General features: G+C 44.8%; 1 long non-coding RNA gene across 2 annotated transcripts in view; it reads right to left on the bottom strand.

Annotated features, from left to right (window-relative positions):
* LOC129189261 (uncharacterized) overlaps positions 1-26,170 on the bottom strand; it is a 54,194-nt gene that overhangs the window by 14,890 nt on the left and 13,134 nt on the right. For both annotated transcript variants that reach the window (XR_008572773.1, XR_008572772.1), the window contains exon 2: positions 6,189-6,307. This is a non-coding gene — a long non-coding RNA (uncharacterized LOC129189261). The remainder of the gene's footprint in view (positions 1-6,188; positions 6,308-26,170) is intronic.

Genomic DNA, 26,170 nt, shown 5'->3' with positions numbered 1-26,170 from the left:
ACCATGGAAGAACACAACGTTTACACAATAAATGCAAATAATGAGCAGCATCAACAAGACTGACTGAAGGCTGCACAACAACAACAACAAGACGAGCAGCCCACGGGTGGCACCGCCGTGCTTTATTTAGACGTCACACAAAAGCTTGAAATGTCCCGTAATGTGATAAACGTGAATCTGACGGATTTGGAGCACAAAACACATATTTTGTCTATTTCCTGAAACAGCAAGGCGACGCATGCGGGAGGAAGCGGGGAAGACTTTCGTTGATGCTCACGTATTTATTTTGCTGTCTTATTGCACTAAAGCGCATTAGTAAGACCGGGCTGTAATACTCATAATACTACTTAGGTTTCACAAGAATAAAGTTATCACAACACAAGTTGGAATTTTACAATATACAAGATATTACCACAAGAAAAAAAAACATAATTTGACAAAAAAGTACTTTATAAATACTTTTTAAATAAAAAATACTAAATAACTATTAATAGTATAACACTTAGAAAATACATACGATTTATATAAATAACATAAATGAGATGCAGGAAAGGATTCAAGTATTAGGATGGATAGCATACGATAGTAGTTTTAAACCAACTAAATATGCTTATTAATATAACTAATGGAATCACAGTGTGGTGTTTACTGTTGAGAGTTTCCAAAACTTGATAACCTCGTTAAGCTTGATTTTCATAGGTACTTGCAACTCGGGGACTATTATTTCTAGGAGATGAAGGTAGACCCCTCCTGGGAAGCGACTGGTGTGATACCAATCATACTGAAATCGTATGAAGAGGCCGGAACTGGAATTATTTCTGAACGATACAGAGCAGTGGCAGCTAATAGGCATTCTACTGAGTATATAAAAGAGAAATGGGAAAATCAAATTTGCAAAGGAAGAGAGGTTAATCATGTTGAAGACGCATTATACTGTACATCCGCCAGTTCGCAGACACGTATTTTCGTTACACCAAGGGTTAAGGGCAAGCAGTTACAGAGATCAATGCCTTCTTGCGGGGGGTGTGGATCTGTGGATGCAGATCATTGGCACATCTTTTGGAAATGTGATAAGATACTGCAATTTTGGAAAATGTTGGCCGTTATACTAAAGGAAGTACTTGGATATCCGATCCCTTTGTCTTGCACGATTATATATTTGGGAAATCTAAATGCAGAGAATGTCCAGGGGAAGGACAGATATCTGGTAGAGCTTCTGTTGGTAGCAGGCAAAAAGGCCATTACAAGGACATGGGAAGGGAGGATACCCCCACACAGGAAGAGTGGACTGCGATAGAAAAGGAAATTTACGTGATGGAAAGGCTGACGCAGCGCCTACGGCTAGAGGAGACCCAGTTCGACGACAAATGGACCAAATGGACAATGTTTACATCCAAACAGCGACAAAACATATCATGAACACTGGAACTGAGCAACGGAAATGGAACAACAGACTTGTAATGTTTGTTTCCTTTGTTTTGTATTAAAAAATGTCAATAAAAGTTCAACGAAAGTTCAAAAGTTCAAACAAAAACAAAAATTACATAATTAATTACATTAGTTATATAATGTATAAAATAAATACATTAAATTAAAATACACAAATATAAATTATAATGAAATAATAATTATGTTAAAATAATAATTACATACTGTAATATTATAAAATAATTACTTTAAATTATGCCTAATGTTATACAAAAACATTTTCTGAGGAAAAAAGTCTTGCGCATCAAAATGAAAAAAATAATTATACACAATAATTATAATATTATACAAATAGGAAAATAAATACCATTTATATAAATACATATAAACAATAATTACATAATTAGTTAAATTAATACATGCAATGTTATCAAATAAAATGATAAAATAATATCTTTATGTTAAGCCTGATATCGTACAAAAACCTTTTATGAGGAAGAAAAGTGTTAATATTGAAATAAAAATGTCTAATTTTACAAGAACATTTCTCTTTTTACATAGTACATACTGCACGTGGTATAAATAGCAATTAGCTGTAATGATAACAATAATAAATGGTGTCTAATAACAGCAGTAATCCCCCACATTGTCTTTGTGCACCCGCCTAATGACTTTCCATTGAGCACTTGCTTGGTCGGGCCTGAATATCAAATGTTGTTGGTCCTTCCAAGGTTGATGTGAGCAGCGGCCCGGCGAGGGGCGGGTGCGGGGAGGGTTGTGGGTTGGTGGGCGTGGGAGAACAAATAAAGCAGTGAGTGAACAGAGTGCGGATGAACGGATGATTAGCATGCTGCCAAAGGTGTCTTATTTAGCATTTAGATAACCATCCACGCTGAGGAGCCCGCTTCAAAGTTGAACTCACTTTTGGGCGATGGGGGGGTGGGATTAATTCTCTCCCCTGCATGCTTCATTGAATCTCTCATTACCAAACTTTGTCTGTAGTTGTGTTAGATGTGATTGAAGATTAGAGCATTTAGCAAATCTTGCTTTTCCGCGCACGGCGCCGCCGCCGCCGCCACTCGCTGGTCAATACCCTGACTTTTATCCGCCGTCTGCTTCATTTAAACTTAATCAAGTCCATCAATGAACTGGAACAGGCCCACGTCCTCTGGAACAATAGCTTTTGTTGGCTAATGCTTTGGTCTTATTCCCAGCCGGGTGGCGCTAAAGCTGAAATTACACTATGATGAACTATTTCAATCAATATGATAATGGAAATTGGCTGAGGTGACTCTTGGCGAGGCTTAAGAAGGCGGGCTAAAGCCGATGTGACATTAATACATACAACACCGTCCCCCCCTCCCCCTTTATTGTCCCATCCTGTCGCTGACATTGACTGCAGCATATTGCCAAGCGGCTGCTACTTTAATGACCCACCACCGCCGGGGGAACGCTCCAGTGGAAATGGCGGCGCGAGCCGACGCTCTCGTGCATTGTTTTGGCGGCTAAATTACCGCCGCCGCACGTCGTTCCCTGCAGCGGGCCCGCTGCGGCGTAGATCAATCTTTTGCGGCTCATTTGGACGTTTTGTCCTAGCGTGGCATCCAGCGGCCTGTTATGGCCGCCACTTCATCATATTTATACGGCCGCCAAAAGGCCCATTTCAGGAGCGCAAGCGAGGAAGGAAGGCACGCTCGCCATCTGTTGCGCGCTCGTAAATATGCCGCATTTCCGGAACCATCCGGGAGCGACGGTGATGATCAACTGCCAAGCGCTATGACTTACCATAAAGCTGCTCATTTGAAAAGTTTCCACTCAGCCCGTTATTGTCACTTTTATTTCAGCGCGTGATTTATGGGACGCACAAACTCGTTTGCCTTCATTATCGCTCCTCAAGCACCGCCGCTAATCAACGCCGACGTTTCCCCCTCAAAACACTCGTAATCTCCAGCTTTAAAGCTAGGATCGGTCGCATAAGCAAAACAACAATGACAAATCTTCACCACACAGCGGAACCCGTTTATGTCGACACCCTTTGGACTGGCTGGCTGGCGTCCACTGGCGTCCATAACCGAAATTTACTTTCCAGAGACATAAGGAGAATGGCCGATAACAAAAGTATTTTTCAAACTAGGCCACATTGTGCATATTTGTATTTGGATTCCTCTGTTTTCATACAAAATGTTAACAAATTTCATTGTACGTCTTGATGAGGGATGGGTGTCAATGCTCAGTGTCATAATGGCACCGATGCCGACGTAAATGCCAGAAACTAATCGAAAAACTACGTGGATATCAGTGCCTCATTGTGGTGCTACTTAATACATAGTCACACAAAAGAGCTCTAGAGTTATCCCTCGCCACTTTGCGCTTGGAACGTCAAGGCTTCACTCTGTCATGGTTTTTCAAAAATATATTAATTATTAAATCATGCTGTGTAGCGGTTTAATATAACCTATTATTAGTAAAAAAAAATGCATATGTAAGCAAATTATACATATTTTTTGGCCTGAATTAAGCATTTTCAAGCATAAAAATGGGAAAAAATCCAAAATCCAAATATAAGCCATTGAAAGACGTTATAATGATATGTAGTCTTCTACACTGGTCACTTGGTTGCAGTAATGTTGGTGGGACACACAACCACCAGAACAACAGGCTTTTATTGCAGGTTTGAATGATATCACAATAGGCACAGTAACCCCTAATATTGGCTGCTGTTGGGTCTGTAACCCACGCCTAGCTAAAACTCAATTCTGAACGCCCTGATGTCCCTTCCTGTCCGCCCCCCACTCAGCACCGGAGCACACATTTACAGCAACACACGTCTTTATGGATTATTTTCTCATTTTCTCTTGTTATCATTATCATTTTGTCTACCATATCAGGTGGAGGAAGGGTCAAGGTGACTATAGGTGTGTTGTTAAAACATATTTAGAAGGTCGTAAAAAGGTTCCTATACCAGTGGTCCCCAACCTTTTTTGACCCACAGACCAGCTTGTGTTCCCACAAATCTCCCGCGGACCGGAGGGGTGGTGTTGGGGGTGGGGTTCGCACATTATAGCGATCTAATTTATCTTATTTATTATGTATTGTGTAAAACTAAGACATGAATAACATCAAATTAAAAGCACAAAATGAATGCCGACCAACCATCCACCAGTTCAAGCCAGGAGTTTTTCCAGAGAGATTGTTACATCGCTGTTTGACGTGTGTGGTAAAAGGCAGCGTGCTAGCATGAATTAACATAACTCAATAAGTCATCAGAACTTACCTTTATGCATTCCCACACAGTATCAGCATTTCAGACCAAATATGAGGTGAAGGAAAAATGGTAAAAATACAGTAGTAGTCTATCTGTGCAGCATGAGATAAAGTTAGCACACGCACAATGGACATGCGTCAAGTGAGACGGATGTAACACAGAGAATCCGGCCACTTTTCAAAATGAAATATAAAGAAAAATAAATAATGGAAATTATTTTTTCTTTCTGTGCGGCCCAGTACCGAATGACCCATGGCCCAGTACCGGGCCACGGCCCGGGGTTAGGGGATCACTGTCCTATACTGTAACTATGAACTCATTCCATTTATAAATAAGAAATCTTACTTTGCGGAAATTCCTTTATCGCGGTCGGTCTGGAACCAATTAACCGCAATAAACATTTCTCTACCATGCGGCATCTGTGCCATCGTGCTATGTACTCAAACTGCACATTTTGGAGTGGCCTTTCATTGTAGCCAGCTTAAGGCCCACCTGTGCAATAATCATGCTGTCGAATCAGCACCTCGATATGCCACACCTGTGAGGTGGTTTGAGAAGTACTCACTGACACAGATGTCAACAGATTTTTGAACAATATTATAGATTATGTCTTTTGAGTTTAAAACCATATTCAGAAGCTCATAAACAGGTTTTCTCTGCTCTAACTAAGAAAATATTCTATTTATAAATAAGGAAACCTACTTAGGGGAAATTCACTTATCACGGTTGGGTCTGGATCCAATTAACCATGATAAACAAGGGATTGTAGTTATCTCTGCCTAATTCTGGAGTCAGCTGTCGTGACGGTGGTACAGTACGCTTGCTGTTAGTTTCCCACTTGCACAGACGACAGTGAGCATCGAGCTTTAAACGCTAAAAAGTTTGGTTGCGCTTCCCCTCAAAAGATTCAGACTCAGCCACCTGCAACAAATACTTGAAGGTGGTTTTGCGTAAGTAACGTCTGGTAAGTAACTCAATGAGTACAGTTGTTTCTCGCCACACTGCGGTTCGAACATCGCTCAATCACTCGCGTTTTTTCAAACGGGCACCGTTTAAGCACAAGCACCGATTAGGGTTGTCGACATAAAGCGACTCAAGCGGGTTTCACCTGCTTTCAAATATTCAACAGCAACGTGCTCCTCTAGAAGTTACTCTTTTTTCTTATTCCTCCAATTCGCCCGGTGGTCTTCATGACCACCCGTGATTGCCACCAGCAGGGTCGTAACCCTTGGCTGTTAGCAAATATTGGGTCATCATCATGGAGCAGATACCTGGTGGTGGCCTGAAGGCTCTTTGATGCTCTAATTTGTTCCTCCATTGATGCTTGAATGTCTTCCTTGTTTTACTCACAATGAAACATTTTTTTAAAAAGCACTGACGCTAACACACACCTTGCTAACACACATGCTGTTGCTAAACAATGTTTGTGAGTCTCCACGCTTGCCTGCCACGGCCAAAACATCTAAGTCGACCCGGAATATAAAAATGCACAGACCTTTTTTTGCTTGTCTTCTTTGTTGTTCTCTTGATGACGGCGGAGGAGGCTTTCATCTCGCCACAGAGTGTGAGTAGCTGCCATGTTTGATTGACACGCTGATGTGAACATGTGACTCCCTGGAAGAGGAAGGAGTGTGAGAAGAGGATGCAGGATGATGGAGAAACACTGCTCGATTTCTTTTTACATTTGTTAAAATGTGACTTAAAACAAGTCTTGCACGCTTATAACACTTTTATGATGGACACAGCTTGACCCGGGACCAGATTATTTCTATTGACATGATCTGCTGTGGGAAGAATTGTCAAGCAGTGTACCAATAGCGAAACAAATGTCCTGCTGCAGGAACGCCATACGTGCAAATACTTCAGCATCGCCCCCCGCCTTCAAGCTAAAGTGCATAAAAGTGAAAAGATGTTCTTTTAGAAAGTACAACAGACGACTTAAAGCATGTAATAGCCTGCAGAGCCCCTGGAGCGCTTCAAAAGTTACACATTATAATTGCTAACTAGCACTAGCACAGTCTATTTAAAATACCTACTCTACTGTATCTATCTGTGAGTCCCTGTTTTTTGTTTGGCCTGCACTAGTATAAAAGCGATGTATTTTTTTTATTTTCCTTTGATTTTTCCCACTAAAAAGCACATCAGTCATCTTCACAATCATAACTAAAGAGAATTTATGCATCAAAATGAAAAGCTGATGAAAAATATTTTTTAAAAACAACACAATTATGTTGCTGATTGGTTCAAGTGTTTGTCTGCCAGCGTTCCAGCTTGGGGCCTTGGGCGGCGTCACATCAGAGCGGGGGGCGCCGGGCCTCGTCGTTCCCTCAGATGTGCGTCCAGTGTGTCCCCTCGCTCCTCAACATGGCCACATGATGGAAGCGGCGTTGGCCGCGAGTAATGACCTGAGGGGCCACTTTGTGACAACCGGGGTCCAATAATGCCTGCAGCCATGGACAAAGAAGACCCCGGGGATCCATTTTTGAACACTTGGATGTTTTTCACCAAGGCTGGGAGTCATTTGTTTGTATTGTGGCCAATTGACTTCACCACACTGCAGGAAACACACATTTATCCCCCACACGGGACACGCCTCCTGCTTAAATGTGCTTTATTCCTCTCAAATGTTGCAAAGTTTGTGCCTGATCTGAAACTGTGCTGCAAACGTCCGCAGGCGGCGCTCCCCGGGATCAAAACAGCGTTATTGAGGTGCGCGAGGGAGCATGGAATCAGATCGCAATGAAAGGCGTCTCCTAATAGGTTAATTGCAACAGAAGCGGCGGGTCTTGGCCCGCAGAGCAGAGGAGGATTGTGGGAAGTGATGTCAAGCAACGTGCCGCCTGCAGGAGTCAAACGCTCCCCTCCCACAACACTCCACAATCAATTTCCCTCCTCGGGGTCTATGAACCTAAAGATTTGACCTCACAAGCTTTGCCCACCCCCCGACAACCCCCACCAACATCCCCCGCACCTCAAAGAGCGGTTATTAGAACACACAGGAAGGATGCTGCCTAACATCTGCCTGCTCGATACCTTCATAAAAATGGACTGATTACATCAAGTTTACGCTGTTCTCCTGCAAGCCAACAGTCTTTTAGAGGCTGATATTCATAGCAATATTGGGAAAAAATATATATATTCAACAGTCATAGCAGCTGGCTTCAGTATCCACAATCGACAAAAATATAAACGACTCTAAATTGTCCATAGGTATGAATTCTTGGGAATGTTCTTTTGTCTGCATATGTCCTGTGATTGGCTGGCGACCAGTCCAGGGTATACCCTGCCTCTCGCTTGAAGTCACACTGAGATAGGCTCCAGCATACCCCTGAAACCTTAGTGAGGATAAGCGGCATTGAAAATAGATGGATGGATGGAAAGATTTCTTATTTATAAATGGAGTACTTTTATAATTAGAACATAGAAAACGTGTTTACAACCTTCTAAATAGGTTTTTAACAATAATAGAGCCCTCTAGACATGAAATAACACCCCTATAGTCACCTTTACACTGCAATTACCCAATATAGTAGAAAACATAAATGACACCTATTGAACAGTAAAGAATATTACATATCAACATGACTTTCAATGCATTTTCTGAATGTCTTACATTTGTATTTTAGTGAATTTAGTCATTTAAATGCTTGAAAATGCTTGATTTAGGCCAAAAATATGTAACATTTGCCAAAACATTTTTCTTAGTAATAATAGGCCCTAGTCAACCACAAAACAGCAATGTTTTTTTCATATATTTTGAAAAGCTGTGATAGAGTGAAGCCGTGAAAGTTCAAATGTGATGTGGCGAGGCACAACTGTCGACCTTTTGTGTAGATAGAAAACGTTTCAGATCTTTGAGTTCTCTCAGAACTCAAGTGTTGTGTTTATATTTTGTTGATTGTATTATACTGTAGTGCACAAGTGATAAGTTTTTATTTATCCAATGCTTGCCATAGCGGTTCCCATACATAGCTATGCATTAATGATGCACCATTCTGCTTTAATTGCAATTACTTTGTGGACGTGACACTTTGTCGCTGCACATGGCCTACTTATTACAAGGCATGAAATGTCACATTCCTCCGTCACATGCACACTAATTGTTAATAATCTGTACTAACTCAAAACATTATGTACACGTAATATGGAATTGCAAATGTACATTCGTACAGTACACGGTATATATCAGCGACCAACAGGTGTGTAAACTGCCCGTTAGCCCGTGAAGTACTTTCCACATGAACACCATACCATATTCCTACAAATTTATCAAAACCAGAACTCCGTATTATATTCACATTACTAATATTCCTGTAGTGTTTGCACATAAACATATAAACAATAATTGAACAAAATAAAATATATATGGGTGGGGAGCATGAATGTTGTCAACTAACTAACAAACCTAACTTGTACATCAACACAATTTTTTTGCCCCACACCCTCTCCTTAAATACTAAAGTAAATGTCATCTCCAAATTTTGACTGCCCCAGATAAAATTTGTCTTCAACTGCTGAAGTATGGCAGCGAGAGTTGTTAGAGTCAGTGTTCAAGATACGCTCTGTGGATCAACAGTCTTTAGCATGACATCTATCTCCATTTTCATGCAAGCAGGCCACAGACGTCACTGGCCAGATGATATCTGTGGTGTGCTCCGTTATATCTACGAGCAATGTATCTCGGACTGAAAAGCTTTGACAATTTCTAGCCTCCATAAACTTATTAACATACCCATATAAGTACTGTGTGCCCCACATACATCTATTTCTTTATATGTGTTACTGTTCTGGATATCTGGTACAGTGTGTCTAACTAATAACGTATCACACAGAAATAACGTTCATCTCTACAACATCTCAATAACATCTCCAATCTGTAAACAATGTGACTATGAACACTATTTCCTGCAACTGTTAGCACTACTTGTATCCCTGAAAAACTCAGGGCTGCCCTAGTGTCTCATATATAAGTGTTCGCAGTGGTTGTCTTTTTACGAAAAGGATACTTTCTCAAAGCTGATGGCCGTGGGTCAGCATCCCTCTTGTCTGCCTCATCGGATGCCGCGTCTCTTTCAGAATTCCACTTGTCCGTCAACAATGACAGCTCTCTCTCCCTCTGACGCTACCATCGCGCCATAATCACCACCGTCAGATCGCTCATCTCTGTCACCGACCTGCTCCAGACCTCCACCTCTTTTGGGCTGAAATTCTTCTGATTCCGCTCTCAGCTGGTGTCTAGGCTGGTCCGCGGGTTCTGCTGCATGTGTGGTGATTCCTCTCCAACAACCTACATCGTCTGAACTGCTGTCTGGGTCTCCCTCTTCCTGTCTTGACCGCCTTTTCTTCCATTCATTTGGCTTTGAAAGTAGCTTAGTTTTCTTTTTATCCAAAATCTCCTCTTCCACGGGAAGAAAGTTGCAGGGAAGTATCAGGTTCCTGTGTAGCACTCGGGTCCTTCCATAACCACTTGTTATGGTCTGTGCGCTGCTCTGTCGCCCTCTTTCTACCTTATGTTGCAGCGCACCTCCTCCACCGCTGGAGGACTTAATTGACACACCTGCATCCCATCAGAAGCACCCCCTCTTAAGCAGCAAGCTCCTGCACTGTCACTGCCAGATTGTTGCCAACTACCCATCAACACAGGCTCACCTCTGCATTGTTACTGACCCGTTGCTTTCCTCAGCCTTCTGCTCCAGCCTTGCGTCTTTTCTGTTTTTTGCCACGCGTGCCACTTGCAGCATGTTTGTCTTTTGTTTTCCTGCCTGCCCGGTATTCTGCAGTGCTGTTTGTATTTAGCTTCGACTTTAGCCTTGCCTTCCTACCACTCCTTTTTGGTAGCGCCTTCTATTTGTATCCAGTTTTTTTCCCTGTGCATCTTCCGGGAGATTTTGAGTTGAACTTTAGCCTTGTTTGTACTTTGCTTCCATTGTTTGTATGTTTTGACACCTTGTGTAATAAATATTATTACACCAAACCACTCCCTCACGCATCCTGGGATCCAAGTTCCGGCTTCGGCCAAACCCCTGACAGAACAATCTGGCCAGACATGGATCCCGTAGACCTGGATCATTTTTGCTCAGCCCTCTCACACCAGGGGCAATTAGTGGGAGACCACTCACGCTCCTTGAGGGAGATAATGGAGGTACTCGCTTCCTTATCCACGAGAATGCAATCCTTAGATTAGTGTGTTGAGCGGGTGCTCTCAGCTGGCCTTGCCGAGGGTGCCGTCCCGAGTCCTGGCTTAGACCCGACCAGGCCACCACAGCCACAGGACTCACCTGCCACGCCGTGAGCCCAGCATCCCAGCCTCCCTGTCATATGCTGGTGAGAATAGTTCTTGGATCCCACAATGTAGAGAAGGGCAGACAACTAGGTAGAGTCTTTAATACAAAACACCTCAAAGGAGGAAAAAAGGTGACCAAAGGGAGACGGCGAGCAAAAGGCTGCCAAACAGGATGAAAAACTAGGAACAAAAAAATCACTGTGGAAAAGCCGACAGGAATAACACTAACCTTAGCGTAGTGAGAAACAAGGACGCTGCCGGAATAACCTAGGCAGGGATGAGTAAAGGGTAAACAGCAAAACTGACAATGAGCTAGCAAGGTAAAGTGGCACAGTTGTAGGCAAGGTACGAAGACAATCTGGCAAAGAGCTGCTGCCATCAAACAGCTTAAGAATAGGTAATTGGCAGCAGGTGTAGTGATGACCCAGCTCCGCCTCAGCATGCGTTACAGAGAGAGGACAACAGGCGGCACCAGAGCAACAAAAAGGATCATGACAGTATCCCCCTCTCTCATAAGACTCCCTCTGGCGGCATACCTGGTTTATTGGGATGGAGACAGTGGAAGTCGCGGATAAGTGACAGGTCCAGGATGCAGGAGCGGGAGACCCACGATCATTCCTCAGGTCCGTATCCCTCCCAGTCCACCATAAACCACACCCCCCTCCCCCTCCTTCTCGAGTCTAAGATGGCTCTCACCGTGTAAGCCGGCTGACCATCGATCACCCGCAGCGGAGGTCGAGGCACGACCCCGAGACACAGAGGGCTCATGGTGACGGGTTTGAGTCGGGATACTTGGAAGACCGGATGAGTCTTGAGTGCGGGCAGAAGCTTAAGCTTGACGGCAGATGCGTTGACAATGGAGTCGATGACATAAGGACCCATGAATCTAGGAGACATTTTTTTGCATGTCCCTGCAAGTGGTAAGTCCTTGGACAAAAGCCACATCTCCTGGCCTGGCTTATAAGTGGGTGCGGGAATCCTGTGGTAGTCTGCCAACTAACGGTTCCGTGCCGCTGTACCCAAGATACCCAAGAACAGTCTTAAAAGGGGACATACCTGTGGCCGTGCAGATGAGGGAGTTGTGGGCGTACTCCACCCCGGGGGAGGTAGGAGGACCAGGAGGACAGGTGACGATGGCAAACACAGCGGAGGGCGTCCTCCAAGTCTTGGTTAGCCCGCTCTGTCTGACCGTTAGGCTGCCCCCATCATTAAGGGTTCACCCGGTCTTCCACGTCTCCCACCTGAAGCCAGCAACACGAGTCCACTCCCTCCTCCGCTGCACATTATCGATGGTCAGCCGACCTACATGGTTAGAGCCATTTTAGACTCGAGAAAGAGGGGGGGAGGGGTGCAGTACCTGGTGGACTGGGAGGCGTGAACTTGAACTTTAGCCTTGTTTGTACTTTGCTTCCTTTGTTTGTATTTTTTGACACCTGGTATAATAAATATTATTACACCAAACCACTGGCTCACGCATCCTGGGAAACAAGTTCCGGCTCCGGCCGAACCCCTGACACCACTTTCAGTATGAATCACATAAACTGGACTGTCCTTCTGTTTCCGTTCCACTACAACGTGGGCTTTATCCTCCCAATAAGATATGAGCTTCCCAGGTCTGCCACGTCTTTGAAGTTCTTAACCAATACTTAGGGTTGGGCATCAAGCATCGACGGGAACTGGGACTAACATTCCGATTCTCCCGGGATCGTCTATTATTTAAAATTTCGATTCCTACTTCCGGTGATAGACCAGCCCTCTGACCGGAAAAATGTACGCATAACACCAACGAAGAAGAAGCCGGTGAACACCAACGAAGAAGAAGCGAAGAGGAAGCTTTTGTGTTCATCCATTTCAACCATGCACAGTGTGTGATGGCGCTCGAAAGTTTGGCTGAAATTCTGCAAGAAAAATTAAGGGTCGGGGCACTGCAACATTTGTAACGCCATCATATCATGCAAAGGAGGGTGCACCATTAACATGATTAAACACCTCTGGATCCACAGTCTACAAATTACAGAGTGCCCTGTTTTTGACACGCTACGCCGGACTTCCTCCAACCAGTCAGGTTAGTAAAACAATAAATTACATCGATCTTATGCCAATATTGAAGCAGCAAACAAATACGATGGCCAACTCAAATATCCAGCTAACGTAAGGCTATGTACTTTTTTATCGACAAACAACCTGCCATTAACGCAAGCTTTAGCCAGGAAGTTGACCAGACCCCACTGTTATATTCAAGCAAGCACAAATTGCAACTGTCTGCTCACACGACTTTATTCTGACAACAAAGCAACCCTTCAAGACACCACACGTCACACTGCCGCGACTCCACAACTTCATAGCATATGGCCAGATGCTACATTTACCCACCTTTTTTTAAACTGATAAACATAACACAGTAAGACCCAACAATAGCCAACCTAACTCGGTAACGGGATCGACTGCCGGTTTACCCGCCTGGCCTTGTGGGTTATTCTGCCACATGACAACTTAGAACACAAATTTTCCTTTTAAACGTCAGTGACATAGTCCTTCAAGTAGAGACGCCTCTGGCAGGCCCTCACAGGATGGAGCCCAGGCTGCAGAGGAATATCCTGTACATCTTGTGCAGGTAGACCAGGTGGCTCAGGTGGCTGCACATCTGGGCACTCCCATTCGCCATCTGTGTGGCATCGATCCACTGCAGAAGCCTGGTCTAAAGCAGACGGAGATATCACTCGTCTAAGGTGGCTGGCGTGCCAGCGTGAGCCGTCGGCTAGGTGGAAGGTGGCTGGTCCCAGCTGTGCAGTGACCTGACGTGGCATTGACCAGAATGGCAGCAGCTTGTGGGACCGGTTGGGAGGACGGATTTGGACCCATTTTGACACGCCGGGCGGTGCAGGGCGTTTCGCACGATGCTTCTGGTCGAATTGCTGCTTCATCTGGTGTTGCTGCTGGGTCACTCTGTTGCCCAGGGTGGGCGTAGCCACCAGAGTCCCCCCTTTTGGTTGGCGCAGACGGTCCAGGGGAAGCTGCAAATCACTTCCAAACATCAGGAGAGCTGGAGAACTGCCTGTTGTGGCATGCGTTGTTGCCCTGTAGTGCAGGAAGGTGCTCTGAAGTGCTGATGCAAATGAGAAGCCATCTGCCAGGTGGGCTCTGATGCCATTTTTTAGGGTTTGGTTAAACCTTTCCTTTTCGCCTGAGGTGGTATAGTGCGGTTCTAATATGTTTGACGCCCATCTCCTCTAAGAAGTTTGTAAAGTTGGCGGAGATTAACTGAGGCCCGTTGTCTGTTGTGATAGTATCAGGCACACCCCAGCGGGCAAACAGATCACATTGGTGGTGACAGTCCCTGAGGGCAGCACCTCAGTCCATTTGGAGGTCATAGGCCACCAGGAGGAAGCTTTGCTGCCGAGGGATGCCGCTCCCCACAGATGTCTAGCTAGATGTGGGACCACAGTGCTGATGGCCATTGCAGAGGCTGCAAAGGTGGGGCCGGGGGTGGAACCGTCTTAACACTGGTGAGGCATGCTGCACAGTAATTCACCAGAGGCTCCATTTCATTGTCGATGCCCGGCCACCAGACCAGGCCCCTGTAACGTTATTTGATCTTAACAATGCCCAGGTGGCGCTGGTGTAACATGCCCACGACCCGTGCCCTCCAAGCGCTAGGAATTACAGTGCACAGCCCCCTTGCCACACAGACGCCATTCCGGCATGTGAGGTCGCTCTTGACGCGATGAAAGAGTGCTAGAGCTTAGAGCTCCTGTAGGGAAACTGCCGTTCAGGAGGGTGCATGCATCATGAGAACCAGATGAGGCTCTAAGGGGTCATGGGTGGTGTCTGGTGCATAGCTGGGTGTGGCTCTGGAAAGTAAGTCCGCCACAACATTGTCCCTGTCAGGCGTAAATTGTATAGTGAAGTTATACACCTGCAGTCGCTCGGACCACCTGTAGAGGCGCAAGGTTTGTGACCCAAGCCGGTCATAGCACCTAGTGGTCCGTTCGCAGAGTGAAGTGCTGCGGGTAGAGACACATATTTCACCGCTCACAGGCCCAGATACAACCCAGCCTCCCTCTCTCCCACGGAGTAGTGTTGCTCTGTTGGTGTCGGTGCCCTTGACGCAAATGCCACTGGGCGTTCAGCCCCTTGCCTAATTTGGGACAGGACAGCACCAACTGCGGAGTTGGAGACATCACAGTATTTGGTATTTCTGACAAAATTGTTGCAACCACGGTAGATAATGCTGCCAATACGGATGGGGCCGTAAAGCGCCTGCAATTTGTGAAACTTCGCTGCTATGCTCACACACTTAGCCTTGCAGCACAAAGTCTGTACTCCTGGAATTCAGTACTCAGTGGGTGGATGAAGAGGTGCTTGATGGCAAAAGTGGCCCTCAAGGAGAAGCAAGAACTTCTAAGTAAGAAACACAAAGTTCACATTATTTAACCTCTGTGCATTGTATATGAAATTAATGTAATGACTATATTTGTGATCTTATTGTTATTAATGAGTTCTCGGGTGTAATACTACATTATTTGACTACTTACTTTAAAACCTTTAAATATTTAAATAAAAGTAATGTTTTCGTTTCTATCAGAGCTGCCTCAACACTCACTCATTCTTGATGTGAGACGCGATAGAATTCTCTTCACCTAATGCTGGAGAGATTCACAGACCAGTACCCTGTTAATTCAAGCAGCTAGTTTGGATCACAGGTTGAGAAAGAATATGGAAAGAGCCGGGTAGGAAGGACGAGATAGACGAGATGGATAAGCAATTTTTTGGTTCTGACGTTACTGTATGAAACTTGTATGACACAAATAATACCAGTACACACAAAATGTGAATTCAAACAGCAATATATGAGTGAATCCTCATAAAATATATACTGTATAATAGTGTATGAGCTAATGTTGGGGGTGTATATGTTAGGTATTTTGTTGAAAAAAAAACAGAATATTTAATGTGTTCTTTTTCATACAGGCTTGCTCAGCTGGATGTGGAGGACTTACAGAAAGCAGATGAAGAATAGAAATATCTGTGTTCCTGTGGCTTGAGCACAAGTATATGTGTTTTGCAGAACAATGACATCAGAAACTTTCTCCTTTCTCTCATGCACTAGTGCCCTTTTCAGCTACTACAATGTGTGATCTAAATGCTAGTTATGTTCTTTGTAGTTAACAGAGGAGGACTCTAAAGATGATGGGGTCACCACGGAAAGGCCTGAGAATGAGGGAGGGGAAAATGAGGAGGAGAGTACAAGTGTATGATAGCTGAATTTATATAGGTTCTCAATCTTAATAATGACCCTGCCTTTGGATGTTTTCCTTTAAAAGAGGAGGAGAGTACAAGTGTATGATAGCTGAATTTATATAGGTTCTCAATCTTAATAATGGCCCTGCCTTTGGATGTTTTCCCTTTTAAGTGATAATACTGATTAATCTGTTTTTTGTTGAGCAACCACCTCCCTGCAGACTGTCCAAAAAGACTCACCTGAAGGAGCTTTTTGGTGAGGATGAGGTACAGAACAGAGTATCACAGAAGTGCTCCATGTCCATCAAGAAACGGGTGGACACTGAGCTGCAGATGTACCAGGAAATGCCACCAGCCGTTATGTCTGAGGGCCCTGCTTCATGGTGGTGGAACCAAAGAAAGACTTATCCTTTGCTGTCAGATCTCGTTTTCTCATATTTATGCCTTCAAGCTTCATCTTCACCCAGCGAACATGTGTTTTCCGCTGCAGGAGACACTCTCGGTCCAGAACCCTAAGTCATACTGCCTGAGAAGGCAGAGATGATCATTTTTCTCAACAAAAAAACATTTCTGATTATGTACTGTACCTGTATTTGGTTTTACAAGTTGCTCTTGTTTGATATTCTGCACGTGGTTTTGTAGGAACTCAGTAACATGGTGAAGTTGCACTTTGTCTATTCTGCATCATAAGACACTTCCCAACACATAAACAACAGATTGTGAACGTGTACACTTATGTATAGAGACTTCAAAACATTTTTGTTCATTTTCAACGGTTTGATATTTATATACTGGTTGAAAATAGCCGTGTCAGAAAATCATAGTAAAGTAATAAATAAAATGTTTATAGAATTTAAAAAGACCATGGAGACATTCAGACATATCATCCAAGAACTTTGGTTAGCGCCCCCATTTAAACTATACAAACTCTTATAATCCGACCCTACCTGAAAAGAATCGGAATCGAGAATCGTTAGAAAGTGAAATCGAAATGAGGAATTGGAATCAGAACCGGAATCGCTCAAATTCAAACAATGCCCAACCATACCAATACTAGACACCCTGGCTTTAGCTCCTCTCCATGAGTCTTTCTATCATACAGCATCTTTGACCTGTCTTGACCTTTCTGAGCAGTCTGTAATGCCAACCTGTATCCTTCTTGCATCTGCTTCCTCGAATTACTGGCGTACTCACTGTGAGAGTTGCTCTGGTCCGTTGGTGTCGGCCAAACATGGTGTCCACCGGAAGACTAGGGTTCCAACCATAGAGGAGATAACACGGAGCATATTCTGTCGCCTCGCTTTGTGTACAATTGTATGCATGTACCACCTTGGCTAAGGCGCTCGTCCAGTCTGACTTGGCTTCCTCTGGCAGGTTTCTCAGCATGGACAGCAGTGTTTGATTACATTTCTCTGATTGACCGTTGCCAGCTGGGTGGTAAAAGAGCTATGTGAGAGCCTCTGATGCCACTGTACTGCAATTTGGAAAACAGCTTGTTTTCAAATTATCTTCCCTGATCATGATGTCATTTTGATGGGAATCCAAATTTAAGCACAAACTCTCCATCTTTTCAGCAGCGGTTTTAGCGGATTTGTTCGTGCACGCATCGGCTTGAGCAAAGCGTGTGAAATGGTCAATCACCACGCGGATATACTCTTTGCTGGGATACTTCCGCTTCAAGCAGCTGCACACTTGCATCACATAATGAGTCACATCTCTCTGCATGAGCGGCCAATATAACCGATCACAAATGAGACTCAGTGTCCACTCCAATCAAAGATGTAACATTTTCTCGTGTAGTTCCGGATAAATTAGTTGGTGGAATGATGCTGGAAACATTAACTGGGATCGAGCTGCAGACTTTCTATACATGATGCCATCCTGGTCAACACTTAACGTGTTTCGTTCCTTTAAAAGGACAAATGTCTTGTTAAGCTTGTCTCTCCCTTTGAGGTGAGGCCGCTGTCCGGTTAAAACATACTCCCTCACCTTTCCTATGACTAGATTCTCTTCTTGTGTTTTCTTTAGTCTTTCTGGTGAAATTTATGCCACTGGGGCTGTACACCTGGCTTCCCCTGCTGTTTCTGGTACAGTACTGCACCAAGCCCTTCCTGAGATGCATCACAGTGTAGCACAAATGGCTGTTCAAAATCGGGGTAGCTTAGGTGTGGTGGGTTAATCAGGTACTCAGGTATGATTTGACTACTTCTCTGTGTTGTTCGGTCCACTAAATTGGCTGGCTTGAGGGTAGCTGGTCTGACTTCCAGTTTGAGTTTAGATCTTGACTTACTCACATTTAATCTTTTGACCCTAACCTCATTGTTCTTTTCTGTGGACAACAGTTGATAAAGCGGTTTTGCAATGCGAGAAAAATTCGGGATATATGGTCGGTAATAGGACTGGAACCCTAGGGTCTTCCTCACTTCCCCCACACTCTCAGGGTTGCAGTTTTTCAAGGCTTGGACTAGTGTCACTTCAGCAGGATCCATGCAATAGCCCTCCTTAGCGATAAGCTAGGCAAGGAATTTCACCCTGTCTTTGAATACTTCACATTTTTTGGGTGTCAGCTTTACGCCATGTTTTTGATAGTGGTGTAGCACCTCTCTCGTCACCGAGGTGGTCTTCAAATGACTTGCTATGGACAAGGTTATCATCCAAGTATGCTTGGGATATTTAATCTCTTAAACCTCCCAGACACTCCTCCATACTGCGCTAGAACTCTTTCAAACACAAACTATCAGTTACGAGTATGGAGATGGAGACTTCTGAATTCATCCCTGATTCAGCAGATCCTCCAAGTACTCTTTCATTTCTTTGTGGAGTGGTTTGAGGACTGAGATGTAAGTGCATCTTACTGGTGTTGTGTCACTTAATCTAATTTTCAACTGCAGCGATGGGATACGACCTACACCATTAGCATCTTTTGAAAATGCTCCACACTCTTCTCTAAGCATTTGCTTCACTTTTTCTTGCTGCTCAGCAGTCAGATGATCGACTGGCACTGAGGGGTCCCAAATATCTCTGTTTTTGTTTAACTGTTGATGGTCACTTTTAGCACCTCCATGAACACTGCATGTTTTTCTGCTGCTACTAACAGTTGTAGGTATTTTTTCACTCTCTACTTGTTTTTGCTGCTTGTTTTTGCTAACTGGTCTGACATCAACTTGGTAAATGGACTTGACTTGCTGAAGATATCCTAACACTGTGATGTCACGGTTACTCTCATTCATGACTGGAATGGACACTCTAGACCAGTGTCCCTTCTGAAGATGGATCACACTTTCTTGAACCCTAATCCCTTCTAGCAACTCTAAGGTTTACTCTGGTTCAAAGACACCTTATTGCTCAGTAAGACAGACACCTGTTCTCACACTGCAACTGATAGATTTGGTCTGACCAGCTGGAACCATAGTCTTTATTCTGCCTACTTTTACTAAGCCCTCTTTGCCATTTTTCATCACTGCTACACACTATGTCAATCAAAACAGTTGCCTTTTTGCAGTCAATTGCAAATGCTTCTCTGACAATGATGGGTGTCACATCTGGGCATTGTTCCATCCCACTCCGTGTGAACTGTTCAATCACATTTTAGCCAATAATCTGTGTCTCCGCTACCCGTGGCTCATTTGATACCAACACAGGCACAAGCATTGCTGGGTTTGGGCTACTATCAGACCCCATCTTCAACTTTAGCTCCACCCATCCCATAAAAGGTATTGGTATCTGGTTTGCTGCTCTGTCTACCAGAGTCTCATCCTCACCAAGGATTTCACCAAGGACTTCTATGCCTGGTTTTTAGAAGACACACTTTTCGCCTGTTCACATTAATAATAGTGACCTGTGAACCTGAAGCATTTGCTAGTACTCCTTCAAAACAGCAGCAATACACTCCCTACCAATCAGGGCTTTTAATTTAGCTTGGTGATGCAATGGCTAGAATAGGTAGGACCCTTGGTCTGTTTAGCGTTCACATTAGCAGCTAACTCAGCTTGTAGCTGTCTGATTCTGTCACACAGAAGCTCATGAGTCTTTGCATCTGGCTCACCCTGGATTGGAGCTACTTGTTTTGGGGGAGCAACCGAGCAATCTCTTGGATCCCGACCCTAGCTTCAGTTGCACTCTGGCCTGGTCAGCCAATTGGCACCTCTGCATTTACCTCAATTATTTTTGGGACTTTGCAACATACATTTTTCTTTTGCTTTGACTGCCTCTCTAGTTCGACAGTTTAGCAGCTTTGTTCATTTTGTCAATTAAAGTCTCATCTGTCACTCTCAGATCATCAAGATAAGGTTTAAGCTGAAACTTCATGTGGTCAGTTAACATCCCAGTACTAACTGACCTTGAGAACTTCTTTTGAACCAGCTCAGTACTGTACTGTTCATCTGAACCATCTCTTGGAGCAAGTAACAGTCCTTCCTTTAATTTATTGGCTCTAAAGAGGAAGTTTTGAGGAGACTCACTGTTGTCCTGTGCGATGCTCACCAGTCTGTGATACAACTCTGTGGAGCTGTATTCCTTGAAATGGCCTTTTAGGATGGTCCTCAGTTGGGGAAGGGTGAGGTCACTTTTTATCTTCAGCATGTCCCGAAGACTCAAACCTGAGCTTATTGCCTTTACCACAGCTTCTATAATCTTGACCTTACTGTTGTAACAAATGCCAGCCTGTGAGGCTGTGCAAGCATACATTGGTAAACTTCAATCCCTCTGCCTTGAGAGCTGCGTTGAACACGCGGTCGACAATCCGGCCTTTTGGCCGTGTCGTCAGCGCTCTCGTCTCCCATTGCAAAGGTCCTGTGTTTGAACCCCGGTGTGGGCAGTGTGAAGCAGGGTGGGTTACACTGGTGCCGTGACCCGGATGGGAGTGAGGTTTGAGGGGGTGAGTGTAACGGATGCCAATCTGTGAGGCTGTGCAAGTGTACGTTGATAAACCTCACTCCCTCTGCCTTGAGAGCTGCGCTGAACACGCGGTCGACAGTCCGGGCTTTTGGCCGTGTGGTCAGCGCTCTTGTCTCCCATTGTGAAGGTCGTGTGTTCGAGCCCCGGTGCGGGCAGTGTGAAGCAGGACGGGTTACACTGTGACCTTTGCTGATGCCTCTGTCGATCTGACGCATTTAGTTGGTGGAAGAGAGTTTTTCCTTTTGTCCCTTTTCCACAGTCTGTCCACAAATCTTGAATTCTCTCCTTTTGGTCACTCCAGGAAGCCTGCTCACAGCTGTATGCATCATGTGTTGGTGAGCTGAAGCCTGCTGCAAAGATACAGTGCTCACTTTTTCACTCCGCCTCTTCACTTTATCTTGCAGTGTTTGATTGTTTAATTGAAGCTGTGAGTATTTATCTTCTAAACTAACTTCCTAGTCTGCTGCATGGCTGTGTTGTGCAGTGCTCATTGCATTTTCCACCTCATCACGATTGTTCATATTTTGTGTTTGCTCAACTAGTTTCAATATTTTCTTCAAATAATATGTTGCGTTCTCTTCAATCAGTTTCCGTGAGCGCTAATCATCCCAGCGGTGCCTCCAATATTTGTCGCACACTTGGACGTAAATAAATCCAGGTATGCAGGGGTTTTAAATAGTGATTTCTTTTGCGGTAACACACAGTACGTCAGCAACTATTACAGCATGTAACAACAAACGCTGCACATGGTCTACTTATTACAAGGCATGAAACTTCATGTTCTTCCATCACTTGCACACTAATTGTTGGTAATCTGTACTAACTCAAAACATTATGTACACGTAATATGGACTTGCAAATGCACATCTTCATACAATACACAGAATATATCAGCGACCACCAGGTGTGTAAACTGCTTGTTAACCCATGACGTACTTTCCACATGTTCACAAATATGTCAAAACTAGAAGCCCGTATTATATGCACATTACTAATGGGCTAATACACACTAATAACTTGTTTACCACCAACATTGTAAGTTATAAGTGCTCCTTTTCTTACCACACAGCACATCAGCAACCATTACAGCACATGTAACAACAAAGGCTGCACATTGTATACTGAATGTTACCGGCCCTGTTGCCAACCCCTCAGTAAGAAAACTAGCTATTGGCTGTCCTAGAAGTCGCTAGATGATGTCATTGGCTAATTTGCATATGATGTTGTAAGACATGCTGTAGGAAAAAGTATAACCTCAGGACAGACAAAAAAGTGAGTAAAAACAACATTAATTATGAATACAAATAAACTTGATTCCTAGTTTGTAAATTTAAAGTTGGCCATCACTTCATAAAAATACAATAATTTCAATATTTCATACCGGCCAGCACCTCTCAAAGTCTACACAGCTTAATAATTACATCCGGACTCGCCTCCAGCCACCACCTAGTTAGGACTACTTTTAACTTATCACACATTGTTCTCCCATCACACGTTCCGACACACTGACAGGTAAGTGACCGAGTCCGAACGAGGCTTGAGTGTAATAAGTAGTAATTTAATGAAGATTAGTAAACATTTACGTTTTAGATCCCCCTGTGTAAAACAGGGCGAGATTCACCCTGGTGGCATCGCACCTTGCGCATGCGTGATTGATGAATGTGTGGAGCTCCACTATGCTCTCATTGTGCCGCAGGTGCTGCACTGATGGCTTGTGACTGCTTTGGAACGAGGCGGATGTCTGAGCAGCACCCTCTACTGCTCAGTGAGAACAGAAACTACAATGTCCCCAAGTACCAGAAAACAAAGCCAGAAAAAGTAGCTAGATTTGTCGCTGAAAATGAAAAGTAAGGGTGCCACTTTGATCAATTTTGTACATTAAAGATGCTAAAAGCAATTCAGTGCACGTCAATATATGATAAGCTACTGTATCTGAAGAAAACATCTTAGCTTTGCTATAGGTGACAAAGTAAAACAATGTGATATGCAATAACATATTCCATTAATAATAAATGCATTTTATTTTTAGGATATGCTGAGGGCCAATAAAAAACAAGCTGTGGGATGTAAATTGCACCCGGGGCAAACTTTGAACACCCCTTATACAGACGACTGTGTATTGATTGGATGTACAGGTTAGGTGTATAACCATTTAAAAGAACCTGTTCAAAGTTCAAATGTAAAGAAAAACTTGCCATAAAAATCAGTAAGTTGTCAGCATTTGGCCTGGCTTTCATCATAAAGACAATTAATACTAACTTTACTGCTAGATGAAGTTTTCAATGATTATCACGGCCCTCTGTCATATTTTTCAGGCTTTGAGGTCAGACCTCCAGATCTTGCCAACTTCCTCATTTCCTAAACATGGCATGAGGCTGCCATAGCTTAAAAGTTTAGGTAAAAAAAAAAAGATGTATTCATCCTACTTATGTCTGTAAAAGCAGGGAGACGACATGGTAGATACTCGAGGGGGAGGACCTGAATTAATGCGACTCAGCTGGTGCAGGTTACCTGGGGGTATGGGGGGAATTGTGCACTTGAGGAACGGGAAGGGAGCCAAAAGAGCGAGAAGAGACTCGGCTCTATTGATTTTGTCGATCGCCTTAAATGAGGGGCACAGCAGGCCAAGGGCTGTCCTCTGCTGGATGGCAGACAGGAACATGCTGCATGGAAGAAGAACATGCTTCCTTCCTAAATCCACCTTATGACATTTTGTGGCTGCTTTGCGCTCGTCACATCACTTCTTTGCTCCATACACAATCTTTGACTTTCCTTGACTTGAGCTGAAAGTACAGGAAACTGTTAAAACCCATCACTGTGCATCCGTATGCCATTTTGACCGTGTTGAGTGCAACATCCAGCGTGAATGCAAATCCGCACTAAAAAGACTAAGTGTAAGTACGGAAGTGTGCCAAATGAGATACAGTTTGAATGTTAACAGCAAGTATTGACAGAAATGATCATCTCATCTTCATCAGCATAGGTGCTTATCATCCTCGCCCCCCACCCCGTGAGGCTGCTGGACCGTAACATGGCGTCCCAGGCAGCAGAGTGCTCTGCCGTCTCTTTATGAAAGTGTACTCAAACACGGCTTTTAGCGGAAAATGAATATCCTGATCTAATAAGCTCAGCTGGATCACACGGATGGTAATTTCCAAGCTGCTCTGAGGGCCCGAGAAGCGGCGTGGCGGTAAATCAAGCGACAATAACGACCGGGTGACGACCAGACGGAGCGACGGCAACAACAACAAGACGCCATCATGGCCGCTCATTAAAGTCGAGTGGATGCTTCCTGACGGAGGTAGAAGGAGGTTTATTCCGAGAGAGTCTCCTGTGTCGAGGCTGCGACTGCTTTGTAACATGTAGACGACGGCGTGGGACGAGGGCTAAATAAGAAACGTCTAAAGCGCTTGTTTGGGGAGATTTAGCCGCTTTAGCTGCTAATTGCTGACAGAAGCTGTCAGATGCACGGCATCAACTGATTCCTCCGTCAGGGTGGGGTGGTTGGGGGGAGCACGGAACAGCTTTCTTCTGCTGCAGGAGAGACGATATGACAACGGGCCCCTCCCCTTCCTGATATTTACCCAAAAGACAAAACAGGAAGGAAACAATGAGTGCCAGATTCTGTCTATCCGCATTGATTCTCCTGTTTGTTTGCGAAACACGCTCACACACACAATGGCGGCGGTTCAGGAGGGGGGCGGACCTCTGGATCTCGCTCAAAGCTGGAGCCCCCCCGCCACCCATAATGAGGCTTTGATACTCTGGCAAATGAACAGTAATTAGACTGCGCCGCCGCTCAATATTCCCGTTAAGATTAGCGCACCAACACTGCGGCGTGGACCCTTGCAGATGGTGTTGAGGTGGCAGGGGAGGGAAGTGGAGGGGGGGGGGTGGGATCAGGCAGCCAGGTCACCCGAGCCCGGCGAACCCTCTGAGGGGATTTTGTGGTTATTAGATCCTTGCCAGATCATGGGCCAATTATAAAGAAAAGTGTCAGTCAAGGCAAAGCAGCGGCATGATTAGCCGCAAAGCAGGAAATCAGGTGAGCGTCTTCCTGCGGGCGCCTTTGATTTGCTAATAAGAGGGCTAGCAAGCGCAAGGGGGCCCGGGGTCACCAGCTGTGGCCCCCTTTTTTTGCTCCGACCTCACTGCACGTAGAGGAGGAAGACGTAAAGAATGGCCCTCAGGGGGGCTTGGAATGAGGCACAAGGAAAAACGAGAGCTCTACGTGCTACTAGAGAGCTAAGCTAGTCATCAAGTAGCTGCTTTGCAGCGACAGAGGCCAAGCGTTGCTTAATTAGCGTTAATAGTTTTTAAAAATCTACTTTCACTTTCTCTGCTGAAGAAAAGCAACCTCTGTGTTCCTAATTTAGCGGCTGGCCTGACACGGCGGGGGCGTGGCCGTAGGGGGAAGATGGTGGCGCGGGGGGCCGACAGGAGAGCGCGGTACCGGCGCTATAATGAAGTGGGTCCAGACAGCGGCCATGACAGCCGTGGCAGGTGATGCATGGGGCCCATGCTAATTCCTCAACCCCCCCAAGTGATGGATCCTGAAATCTTGACCACACATCCCATTAGCCCCCGCCTGTGACAGCAGGATAAAGATATTAAAAAAAGAAGTTGGGGCATAGGAAAGGATGCAGGGTGCAAGTTAAGGTGTGTGTGTGGGGAGGTGGGGGGGGGTCGAGGTATAGTGAGTCAAAGGCGCAAACCTTGCCAGTCCTCTGCAATACTTTAAGCAGAAAAGTTATTGATGACTTAACCTCGGGGGTGCGGCTTGTGGCTGATGGATATTGGGCCCTGCCGGGTTCCCCCGCCCCTCCCCAGTGAGGAGCAGCAGGATAACAAGGCAGGCGGTGAATCACCTGCACACAGCAGGTAAAAATAGACGCTGACACGCTCGCTGCTCCAACATTCCCAAAGACTTCCTGTGTAAATAGATTAGTCCATTGAAGGGGCTCCTCTCAGCAATCTTTATTAGGCCACCCCCCCACCCCTGCCGGCCCCCCTCTCCGGAAGGAGGAGCTAGGAGCGTTCAGGTGTGTTTACCATAA

This window comes from Dunckerocampus dactyliophorus, chromosome 10 (assembly GCF_027744805.1).
Source record: "Dunckerocampus dactyliophorus isolate RoL2022-P2 chromosome 10, RoL_Ddac_1.1, whole genome shotgun sequence".
Classification (NCBI taxonomy): Eukaryota; Metazoa; Chordata; class Actinopteri; order Syngnathiformes; family Syngnathidae; genus Dunckerocampus; species Dunckerocampus dactyliophorus.
This window is presented reverse-complemented; position numbering and strand designations above follow the sequence as displayed.